Here is a 10820-nt window from a genome sequence, read left to right as displayed (position 1 = left end):
GCCTTCTACATGCTGAGCACCTTACTGTTGGGCTGTATCTCAGCTCTAGGACTTGTTTTTCTTATACTTCTGTGTAAGCTGACTCTGGCAGCTACCCTTCTGTTCTGCAGACCTGAAGGTTTCTCAATTGTTTTTTTTTCATTATTCCTCTACAGGGGACACTGTAGACTAAATTGTATCTCTCTCACCATTGTTATGGTGAAGTTCTAATTCCCAATGTAATGTCGTTCTCTCCTACTAATACAGAGTCACATGAGCACATCCAAGACAGTGGCCACATGAGTTCTTGAATTCATTGTTTCCCATGCTTTTCAGACTTTGTGCTATTAAATTAGTCCCTCTCTTCTAGGCACTCCCCTGTTCTTTAAACTTTCTTCCAAGTTATCATTGATAAAAGTTATTTGTTCTTGTGACAGCATCTCACTACATCGCTAGCCCAGACGGGCATGGAACTTATGATCTTCATGCCTCTGTCCTGTGGGTACATAGATTACAGTCATGAGCCACCGTGACTGGCAGCCATCTGTCAAAGGTCACAAGGTAACAGGGACTTTTCAAACTCCATATGCAATCTGGGATGGCATCCTCCTAAATCAGGTAGTCATCATGCCTCCAAACCCCAGCTTAAATTTTCCCGGGACCACATCCAGTACCAACTCTAGTGGACTAGTGCCTGCAGGAGGTGGACACTGCAGTTAGAAGGGCAAGAGAACAGTTAGTTGTTTTTTGCTTTTTTTTTTTTTTTTTTAAGATCCAGAGGTCCGGGCCAAGAAACCAAGCTACAATGTGGACCTGAAGCATATGAAGGAAAAATACAGGAAAAATACATAGAAGCCCATCCAGGCAGTGAATTAGTTACATTTTTGTTACCGTGATGAAAGACAGAGACTCAAAGAAGCTTTTGAAGACTTTATTTTGGCTTATGGCTTCAGAAAGCCAGAGTCCACAGGGCAGGAAAGGCATGGCATCTGGCTGGAGCCGGAAGGTAGCTGATCACATCTTCATCCAGAGACTTGCAAAGCACAGGAAGCAGGGCAAGACTACAAACCCTCAAAGCCCACCCTCAGCGATGTGCTTCCTCCTGCAAGGTGCACCTCCTAAAAGTTCCTTACCTCTTGGAACAGCACCAACTGGAAAACAAATCCATGAGTCTATGGGGGATTTCTCACTCAGACCACGATAGGCAAGGGGAGTTTTGGACTGAGATCTGGCACAATCTTATAAACCCAAAAGGGAGATCTGACAGGAGGATCAGGACAGGATTCCATCTGGGAAGCTAGGTCATTGAGCAGGTGCAGAATACTCTAAAACAAGGGTAGATCTTGAAGGATCTCAGTTATCCTGACCAGGGCCGAGGGATAGTTGAGCAACTTGTGTCCTGACAGTGTAGCCACAGTTCCCACCTCCACTCTGATACTGTTCTCCTGTAGTCTTTCAACATATAAGAAGATAAAATGTGGAACGCAACCATTTAGACAGAACTGAAATAACCACTGGGAACTATAAGCACTTATGCCTAAAAAATCCAGTACTTTTTAATTAAGGAGAAAAATGAGGCTTATATGTATGAGTGCTTTGCCTCCATATTTTTATATGTAGCACGGACATGACTGGTACCCACAGAGGTCAGAAGCTCTCAGACCCACGGGAACTGCAGGTACGGATGGTTGTGAGCCACCATATAAGTACTACACCACATATTGCAGAAGCAACAAGTGCTCCTAACCCCAGCACTAACTCCAGCCCTAAATGTTTTTGAAAAACAAAGCAATTAGGATAGGGAGATAGTTTGAGTGCTGTTACTTTGGCTTTTGACAAACATATTATATGATAGTTGCACTATTTATATAACATGCTAGGTTATAAATACTAAGGCATGCTGCAGACGCGGCCTTAGCTAAAAAACAGTAATAAAGTGCTAATATATGACGTTATTAAGAAGCAAAACAAAGCAGCTCAACAGATGGCAGTACCAAATTACCGGCATTTTTGAGATCAAAATAATCACAAAGTAACTCTGCAGGAAAATGAAAATTATGACAAATAACAAAAATCATATGACATGACTTCTAAAAGACTGGCACCAGCCTTAAGTGATCAATGCTTCCATGCTTATTTAAGACGGCAAGTCCTGCTCCTACGTAAGATTTGAAATGTAGTTAAGTATGCCTTTGAGGTACCTGCAAGGTGGAAATCTCTCAAACCCAGAGACGACATTTCATCATGTATTATTTCAACTACAGTAAGATCAACTCTTGTGATTGCATGAAGCATCTTGGAAAATCTTCAGACTATAAAATAACAGTTAAAGTACTTAAATATGGAGCTAGGCTGTGGTGGAATGTGCCTTTAATCCTAGCTCCCAGGAGGCTGAGGCAGAGGGATCTCTCTGAATTAGAGACCAGCCTGGTCTACAGAGCAAGTTCCAGGACTTGCCAAGACTACAAAAAAAAATCCTGTTTCAAACAAGCAAGCAAAAACCATAACAAACACAAACCAGGAGAGAGGTCCTAGCTAATAAGGCTGAGAGACCAGCCTGGGTGAGTGACACCTTGTTTCAAAACAGTGATACTAGGGGTTGGGGATTTAGCTCAGTGGTAGAGCGCTTGCCTAGCAAGCACAAGGCCCTGGGTTCGGTCCCCAGCTCTGAAAAAAAAAAAGAAAAGGAAAAAAAAAAAAACAAAAACAAAACAAAAAAAAAACAAAAAACAAAAACAGTGATACTAAACAAACACCAGGCCAAACAAAAGGCCAGGGATGTTCTCCTCTCTCTGCCATGAAATAGGTTTTCAAAACATCTGAGACTTCTGAGTATGTGTGAGGCCCAAGGGCAACTTTGGTATTCTTAGATAATGCCATTTACCTCTTTTGAGACAGGGTCTCTCAATGAGCCCCAACCTTACTAATTAAGTGAGGCTGCCCAGCTAACAGTGAGCCCCAGGGTCTCCCTGTCTCCGCTTTTCCCAATGCTGAGGTTAAAGCATGGCACAAGTCCTAGCATTTTTATGCGGTTCTGCATTTGAACACAGGTCCTCATCATGCTTATAATGGGGAAAGGGCCCATCACACTCCAACATGATCTTACTTAAATTTCATCTTCAACCAACTCTCCCCTGGAGTACAGCCACAGTCTAACATCCACTTCGCTGCTGGATGACACAAAACCTGTAGCAGATAGTCAGGTTCCAGTTTGGAAATGTCTTTCTAGTGGTCAGATTTATCATTGCTTCCAGAAAACACTGCCAGCAAGGGACTGCAATCTAGTCAAGGTTCAGACATGATTGTTCTTGAACCCCACTGGCACAAGGAAGCTGGACTCAGCTACTCAGCGATTAGCTACAGCTATGGTTTTCAACTCCCGTGTTGTAGCACTGGGATGGGAAGTGCGTGAGACACCTAAGACCATCTGTAAACAGATACTTACATTCCATAATAGTAGCAAAGTTACAGTTATGAAAAACAGCAACTATATAATTCCCTAGTTGGGGGTCACCACGTCATGAACTGTATTAAAGGCTCACAGCATTAGGAAGCTTGAGGACCACAGCTCTAAAGAGCCAGGCTTTTTTAAATGCTTGTTGAGTAGGATATTTTGCTAGAGGCCTGAACTCACTTGGGACATATTCTGAGCTTTATTTTCTGGGCAACTTTCGTGTCATTGCTTTATGGTGGCTTTATTTCAGAGAGATCTCTACCAAAATGATAAATGTTCTGAGGACACAAGCAGATTGAGCTGGGCTGAACCCAGCCTGTGCACAGGAAGACTTCATGTTTACTACATACCTGATACCTTGATCACCTGAATCCCAGTCCTATGCCCACCTACAACATTTACAGTTTTCAAGTAATGGTACCATTTTTTGTAATCAATTCATTTCTGCACTCAGCAGATACACTGTGTGTGTGTGGAGGGGGGTAGGGAACACATTTTTCACACAATAGTTTTCTACTTCACTTAAAAGCGTTTTCAAGATTGCTGTCCTTTCCTACATACCAGCTTACTTGGCAAATGAGATATGCTCAGCAAGTATCTGTGTTTAATGTGGTTTTTAACCTTATGAGTGTCAGATTTATGATTCACTGTTAATCATATGTATTGAGTTTAAAACACCTATATTCTTATTTAAAAATACCTCTAGGCAAGGAACGTCTCTGGGATAAGGTAATGCTCTAATAAACACCATCTAAACAGACAAAAATCAATACATTAATGAGTCAAGAACAAATTTCTTGGGATGGGGATTTAGCTCAGTGGTAGAGCGCTTGCCTAGCAAGTGCAAGGCCCTGGGTTTGGTCCTCAGCTTCGGGGGGGGGGGGGGGGAGAACAAATTTCTTAAATTCTCTGGGACAAGCAACTGTGTTTGCTTGACTCTTCACTCCACATAATGGTCTGGGTATTTGTTTAAAACAGGTAGTATATGAATGTTTCTTTCAAAAAAGATGGGATTAAAGATACAAGCATAGGGCTGGAGAAGATGTCTCAGTGATTAAGAGCACTGGCTGTTCTTCCAGAGGTCCTGAGTTCAATTCCCAGCATATATATGGTAGCTCACAACTGTCTACAACTGTAGTCCCATGGGATCCTATGTCCTCTTCCTGGTGTGCACACATGCAGACAAAATACTCATATACATAAACAAAATTTTTAAGAAAAAGATTCAAGTATAATCAACTCAAAATACATTTATTAAAAACCAATATAGTACTGTCCTATAAAGGGATCACCAATACATCTTGCAATGATCTACCTAAAATTAGAGGACATAGGATTACATGACTGGTATGAGGGAGGGAAAACAGGACAAAGATTATGAGCTTTACTAGTTTATTACCATAAAACTTTTTGGTAGAAAGTCAGATGCTGTGGGCTGGAGAGATGGCTGGAGTTTTCTGAACATTCGCTGCTTGTGCAAAGGAGTCTGATTCAGTTTGTGGTACCTACAGAGCAGCTCACAATGATCCAGGGATTTCAACACCTTCTTCTGACATCTGCAGGCACTGCCCAAACATGGTACACAGTACATCCACACACGTCCACACCCACACCCACACATGGGACCTTTGATCCAAGAACATTAATTAGCAATATGTATTAAGTCTTAGGTTATAACAACTTTGGGACAAGGCTTGTTGGTGTTCAAGAGCAGCCTGGGAACTTTAGGCAGATACTGAATACCCACAAAGACCAGGGTACTGGAAAGAAGGGGAGATGTTTTACGGCTAGATTCACTAAGACTAGACGACAAAAAGACAAAAAAAAAAAAAAAAAAGAAGAAGAAGAATGTGAGGATTAGATAACGTGTCAGATTCTTTGGATAATCAAAACCATTTGGACAATACCACCATTAAATTACAACAGGAAAGAAAGAAATTTGCTTTTATTGGAGCAGGAGTAGAGATTCAAACGCTTTCCGTTTTGAGTTAAATATATGTAGGACATAGGCATCCACACGCAGGCTCTTGCTCAATGATACATATTCATCTACAGTGGCCCCAAAGGTGAGGTAGATATGACACGATGCTTTCTATCTTGGATTTTTCCTTTCCTTTCCCTAAGGAGAATTCTAGGTGTACCTTACTGAATTGTAGGGCACACAGGTACTTTCGTGTATATACTTACATTAATATGACAGTACTTTTAAAATAACATACCTAATCAAAAACTACCTCAAGGGATATTCACTAAGGCAGAACTAGAGCACTGTGGTTCTGGCCTTAGCTATTTACTATCACCTGACCTTTCGATCCGTTGTGTTTTAATTAGACTGTACATTGCCTTCGTATGAATGCAGTTAGCAACAGGGGAGACTTCTACAGGTCCACTTATTCACAGCAGTTTATCTAGTGGAGAAAAGTTAGACCCACTGTGGATGGTAGAAAACACATCAAGGATTGTGGACGAAGACCGGCAAAGTGAGACCAAGCAATGTTTCTCTAACCATCTACTAACCTAGTAGTCAGCTTTAACAGCAGCAGCTGAGAGACGCTACCTATGAGATAGATGACTGAAATGAAGACACTAGCCACACACGCATTCCCTCCCTGCCTGGACTGAGGTGCAGAGACAGACAGCCCATCTGCTCACTTCCTTCTCTCTCCTTGTAACTTCAAGAGCCACTCATCTTAGTTAGTTAGTTAGTTAGTTAGTTAGTTAGTTAGTTAGTTGGTGCACTCAGAAAAGCATCCAGAAATTCTTTATAAGGTGTTCTTATTAACCACAACACTTCTAAGTTAAGCAACATCAGACTCACGGTAACGCAAAGTTGCCAGGTTTGTTTTTTTTTTTTTTGTTTTGTTTTTTGTTTTTTTTTAATTCCTAGATCTTCCTTTCCCTGCTACTAGTTTTTGGTTCCCCCTCCCCGCCCCAAAACAAAGTCTTATTATGCAGCTCTGGCTGTCCTGGAACTCACTCTGTAGACCAGGCTGATCTCAAACTCACCAAGATCCATCTGCCTCCGCTCTGGTCCGCAGTGACAGAGTAAAGGTGTGCACAGCTACACCAGCTGGCCCTGCCACCGCTTAGTGAGATTTGCATGTTTTCAGTCTCCGGATGAGGGACTGAGGCCAGGCAGGGGATACCACAGTCTGGACTCAGCCTTTTTAAAGTTTGAGGACAAGGTCTTAGGAAATTACCAGGCTGTCCTGAATTATAAATGATAACCTTCCCATGTGTTTGCAGAGCAGTTCTGATCACAGGCAGGACTTGCTTCACTGAAGCATAAAGCACCCCACAAGGAGTAAAGACCACCTACGGGCAAGCAGCTTCAATGAGGCCCCTATGCCATGCACCTGGAAACAGATCCTGTTTCCAGAATCTTTAATATAGTAGGCTTTTATATACAAGAAGCACTATACAAATTCAAGTTTACGTTATTATAAACTGCAAAGAACTCTCGTACTTATTCAATTGGTATTCAAGTATGAGGTATGGAAGAGCAAATGACAACTGCTTTATTATTAAAAGTTACTCAAGATCCATAAAGCACACAAAGTAACCTATGTCCAACTAAGAAAAGGTTGGTACATGTATTGAAAAATATATAACACAGATTTGTCTGTCTTAACATTTACATTTTAGTTAAAAAGTAGTTACTTTACATATTTTGTAATTTATACTTATAAAATATACACAACCACCCTCCCTCTTCAAACCCTCAAGCATGAGCTTCCCATTCCTAATCAAAAGCACAACCCCACTGTAATCATCAAAAGAATATGGCAGCAACACAATGCACAGATTCAACCTGACCTGAACACGTACTTAATTCTTGAGTACTAGATAATTCAATAATCTACCCAAGGAGTTCTTTCCTTTATGCTGACAACCTGCACTTATTTGAATGTTTCGTTATGATGAAGAGACTTGCATCTTTATATCTGCTAACAACCTTAGAATGCCTTCACAGTCCTACTTCAGGCATTCAGATCGTACAGTTTTCAGTCTTTCCATAGACCAGAGGCTGTGACAAGTTACGTCTCACAGAAAGCCAAGAAAACTTTCTTTTCTGTACGTTTTGTCTTTGAGAAAACAACGTACATGATTGCATTAACTAGTTCTGAAAATCCAGGCTGTGTGCGCACGAAGAGAGCAACTGATCCTCCTCTCCCAGGCTCTCTTCACAAGCTGGAGACCTGAGCGAGGCTGGAGATCTGTCTACTCAGGCATTCCTGCTTACAGCCAACGCAGCCCAGCACAACTAATCAATGGAAGTATTGAACACGATCATATAATCAGAGACTTATCACCAAACATATCAATAATAAGTCTGAGAACTGAAACTACAACGGATACCTTACTTACTAGCAGATCACAGAACTACAGAGCAAGCTATGCCTGAAATGTTCAATTCTATGTGCCTCTAGAGATAACAATGCCTAAAACCCTAAGTTAATGAACAATGTATGTTGAGGAAACAAAGTCATTCACAAATAATTTCACCGCATTTAATGTAAAAACAAGTTAATTCACTTGAGAAGTAACAGATTCTGGAAGAGTCCCTATCTAAAAGAAAACAAGTACAAATCCCTCCAAATCATTACCAAAGAAACTTGATGACAGTTCACAGCTTAGTTTTGTCAATTAGCATTTAGCTACTTGTTGATGAAATGAAGTTAGATACAATCTCGCACACCCATGGCTCTTATTTATAGAAACTATTTTTTAATTTCTTAAAATTTTCAGATATAGCTGGGTGGTAGTGGCTCACACCTTTAATCCCAACACTTGGAAAGCAGAGGCAGATGGCTCTCTGTGGGTTCGAGGCCAGCTTGGTCTACAGACAGCTACACAGAAAAACTCTTATCTCAAAACAAAACAAAACAAACAAACAAAAACAAAACAAAACAAAACTACCCCCCCAATTGAGATACAAGTTTAACAATCTTTCTTCTCTAGATTCCAACCTTAAACAAAAATGAAAAACAAATGTATAAGTCAAAAAGGGAAACAAGAAGACATTGAGCATCTATGAGAAGAAGTGGTAAGAAGTGACAGCAGCTGCTGCACCAGACAGCTCCACAGACTGCAACTATGCAAAGGCATCAGAGGTCTTGCTGGGGCAGTGCACGACGGGAGGGTGGCTGACCATGCACTCTGTGATGGTGTCTGTGGAGCTGCCAGGGAGTGGCATCCTCAGCTCTGTCGAGGTCTGACAGAGTCTTCAGAAAGGTACTTTTTGAAAGCCAATTTACATGCATATACAATTAAACATAATTAGAGCTTTAAGCTTTTGGCTAAGACATATTAAACAACAATGAAAATGAGACATATAAGCAGCAGTGACCATGAAAGCTGAAACATAGCCACACTTTTTTTTTTAATTAAAAAAAAAACAACCCAAAAACCTTTGAATACATAGTACCCCTCTTTTGCTCTACTTCCAGGAAGTTTTACATATTGCAATTCTCAAAATCCACAGGCTTTATTAAAGACTTCATTACCTGAAACAACACATTTACCCACCATTTTTATCCCAATGAGCATTTCCTTTACTGTCAGTTCACCGTCGATGGAACCAGTCTCCAGATCCCTGGCTTAGGGTCTCAGAAATTATCATCCAGCATAGGGAAGGAGCCGCCCCGGTCACTTGGTGACCTGTCTGCACAGCAACAGAGTGGAGTCTTTCCCAGCTCGACTGCTGACGCAGAGAAGCTGACAGCCTGTTCTCCCAGGACCACAAAGAAAGCTTACTTCCCCACTGGCTTCAGAAGTACATACAAACTCCCCAAGAGAACACCCACAAAACTAAACTAACCTCTCTCCATAAAACCTGTGCATAGCATCTGTCTGTATCTGGAAGTCAAGTTAGTTTGTAACTGCAAAAACAAGGGACTGCCTGGGTCTCATCTTAACAAACTTTAGCAAAACAGAGAGCAGACTGAAAGTGTGAGAGCGAGAGGAGAGACAGCCACGGCCCTGTGTGTAAAATATAATGTCGCAGGCTGGTACTTCCTGGCGGACGCAGGAAGGAGGGAGTGAACACAGCACATTTCATATAAATTACCTGTCCTTCTGGCTTTCTTTCAGTAACATACAGCAAAGTATGTTTTATTAAAAGCCATAACTCCCTCAACTGAGCAATGACCCAGATACACATCTTATGACTTTTAATAATGGCAAATAATTAGATGCTAGTGTAAAAGAATTTTCAGTGACTCCTAAATTCAAAGGAGTAATATTAATCTGATTATGAATTAATAGTCGATACTCCTATATTTTAGATATGTTCTTAATTTCTTCACTTGGAGCCAAAAGTGAAATAAAACTGTTTGATTTTTCATGCTCCTATTCATTTGAGTCTATCCTATGTCTGTACATAGAGAGGTATATTAAAGCACTGTTACAAAACCCAGCTGAAGCTACTCATCTACACTACAGCACTTAATGCTTGACCTGGTATAGTAATTCCTTTGGTGAATAATGTCACAGGCAAGGATTTCAGTTAGAATAGGTAAGCATTTCTCCCTGTGCCCCAATCCCCTGACAAAAAGAGTTAATTAGTATTTTAAGAGTTACAGCTGTAATTTCATATTGAAAACAGAGGAAAACTAAGAATGTAAAAATTTCTTTCATGTTAAGTAGGCCAACTAATAAAACTGATAATGATCACTGTGGGAACTTACGTACATGCAGTCAAGACAGAAGAAAATGTGTGTAGTCTTTAAAAACAATGATGACTGCTCCCTAGTAGTATAAACAGTGTCCACAATTTGGTGGCTGGCCATGGTTTTAATTTTTTTCAAGTTATTTCTACAGCAGACATATTTTTGAAGTCTACCCACCCCTGAGTTCAGCAGTTATACTTTTAGAATGTAAAATTATATGCCCTTAATTAACAACATGTACAAAGCTACAAAATGTCATCTACACAGAGATTAAAAACAATTTTTAAAATATTCTTTACCGATTATCAATTGAATGATTTCTATGGGGTTACATACTGTCAGACCTTTCAGCCAACTGGCTTATTTAAGCCCAAACTGGTTAATATATTCATTGCAGGATATTGAAAAAGAGTGCAACAGTAAGGCATTAGTAAAAATAACATTGTCATAGAAACAGGTCTTGCATATGTGAAAAGGTAATTTATAAAATACATTAATCACTTCTTAAAAAGACCTAGTTGTAGCATCATTTCATGGTACTTGGTACTTAGGATGGAACCTTCTCAGCAACTGTTTTATAGATCAGAGGGGGGGGGGTAGATATCGACTGAGATTGCGGGGGGGGGGGGGGGATAGACAAACAGACAGAAAAACTTCATCTACCTGTAAGCAAAATCTTCAACAAGTAAAACAAATTCTTCCAAGAAACTCTGCAC

The sequence above is a fragment of the Rattus norvegicus genome, chromosome 5 (genome assembly GCF_021556685.1).
Source record: "Rattus norvegicus strain SHRSP/BbbUtx chromosome 5, alternate assembly SHRSP_T2T, whole genome shotgun sequence".
NCBI classification, from domain to species: Eukaryota; Metazoa; Chordata; class Mammalia; order Rodentia; family Muridae; genus Rattus; species Rattus norvegicus.
This window is presented reverse-complemented; position numbering follows the sequence as displayed.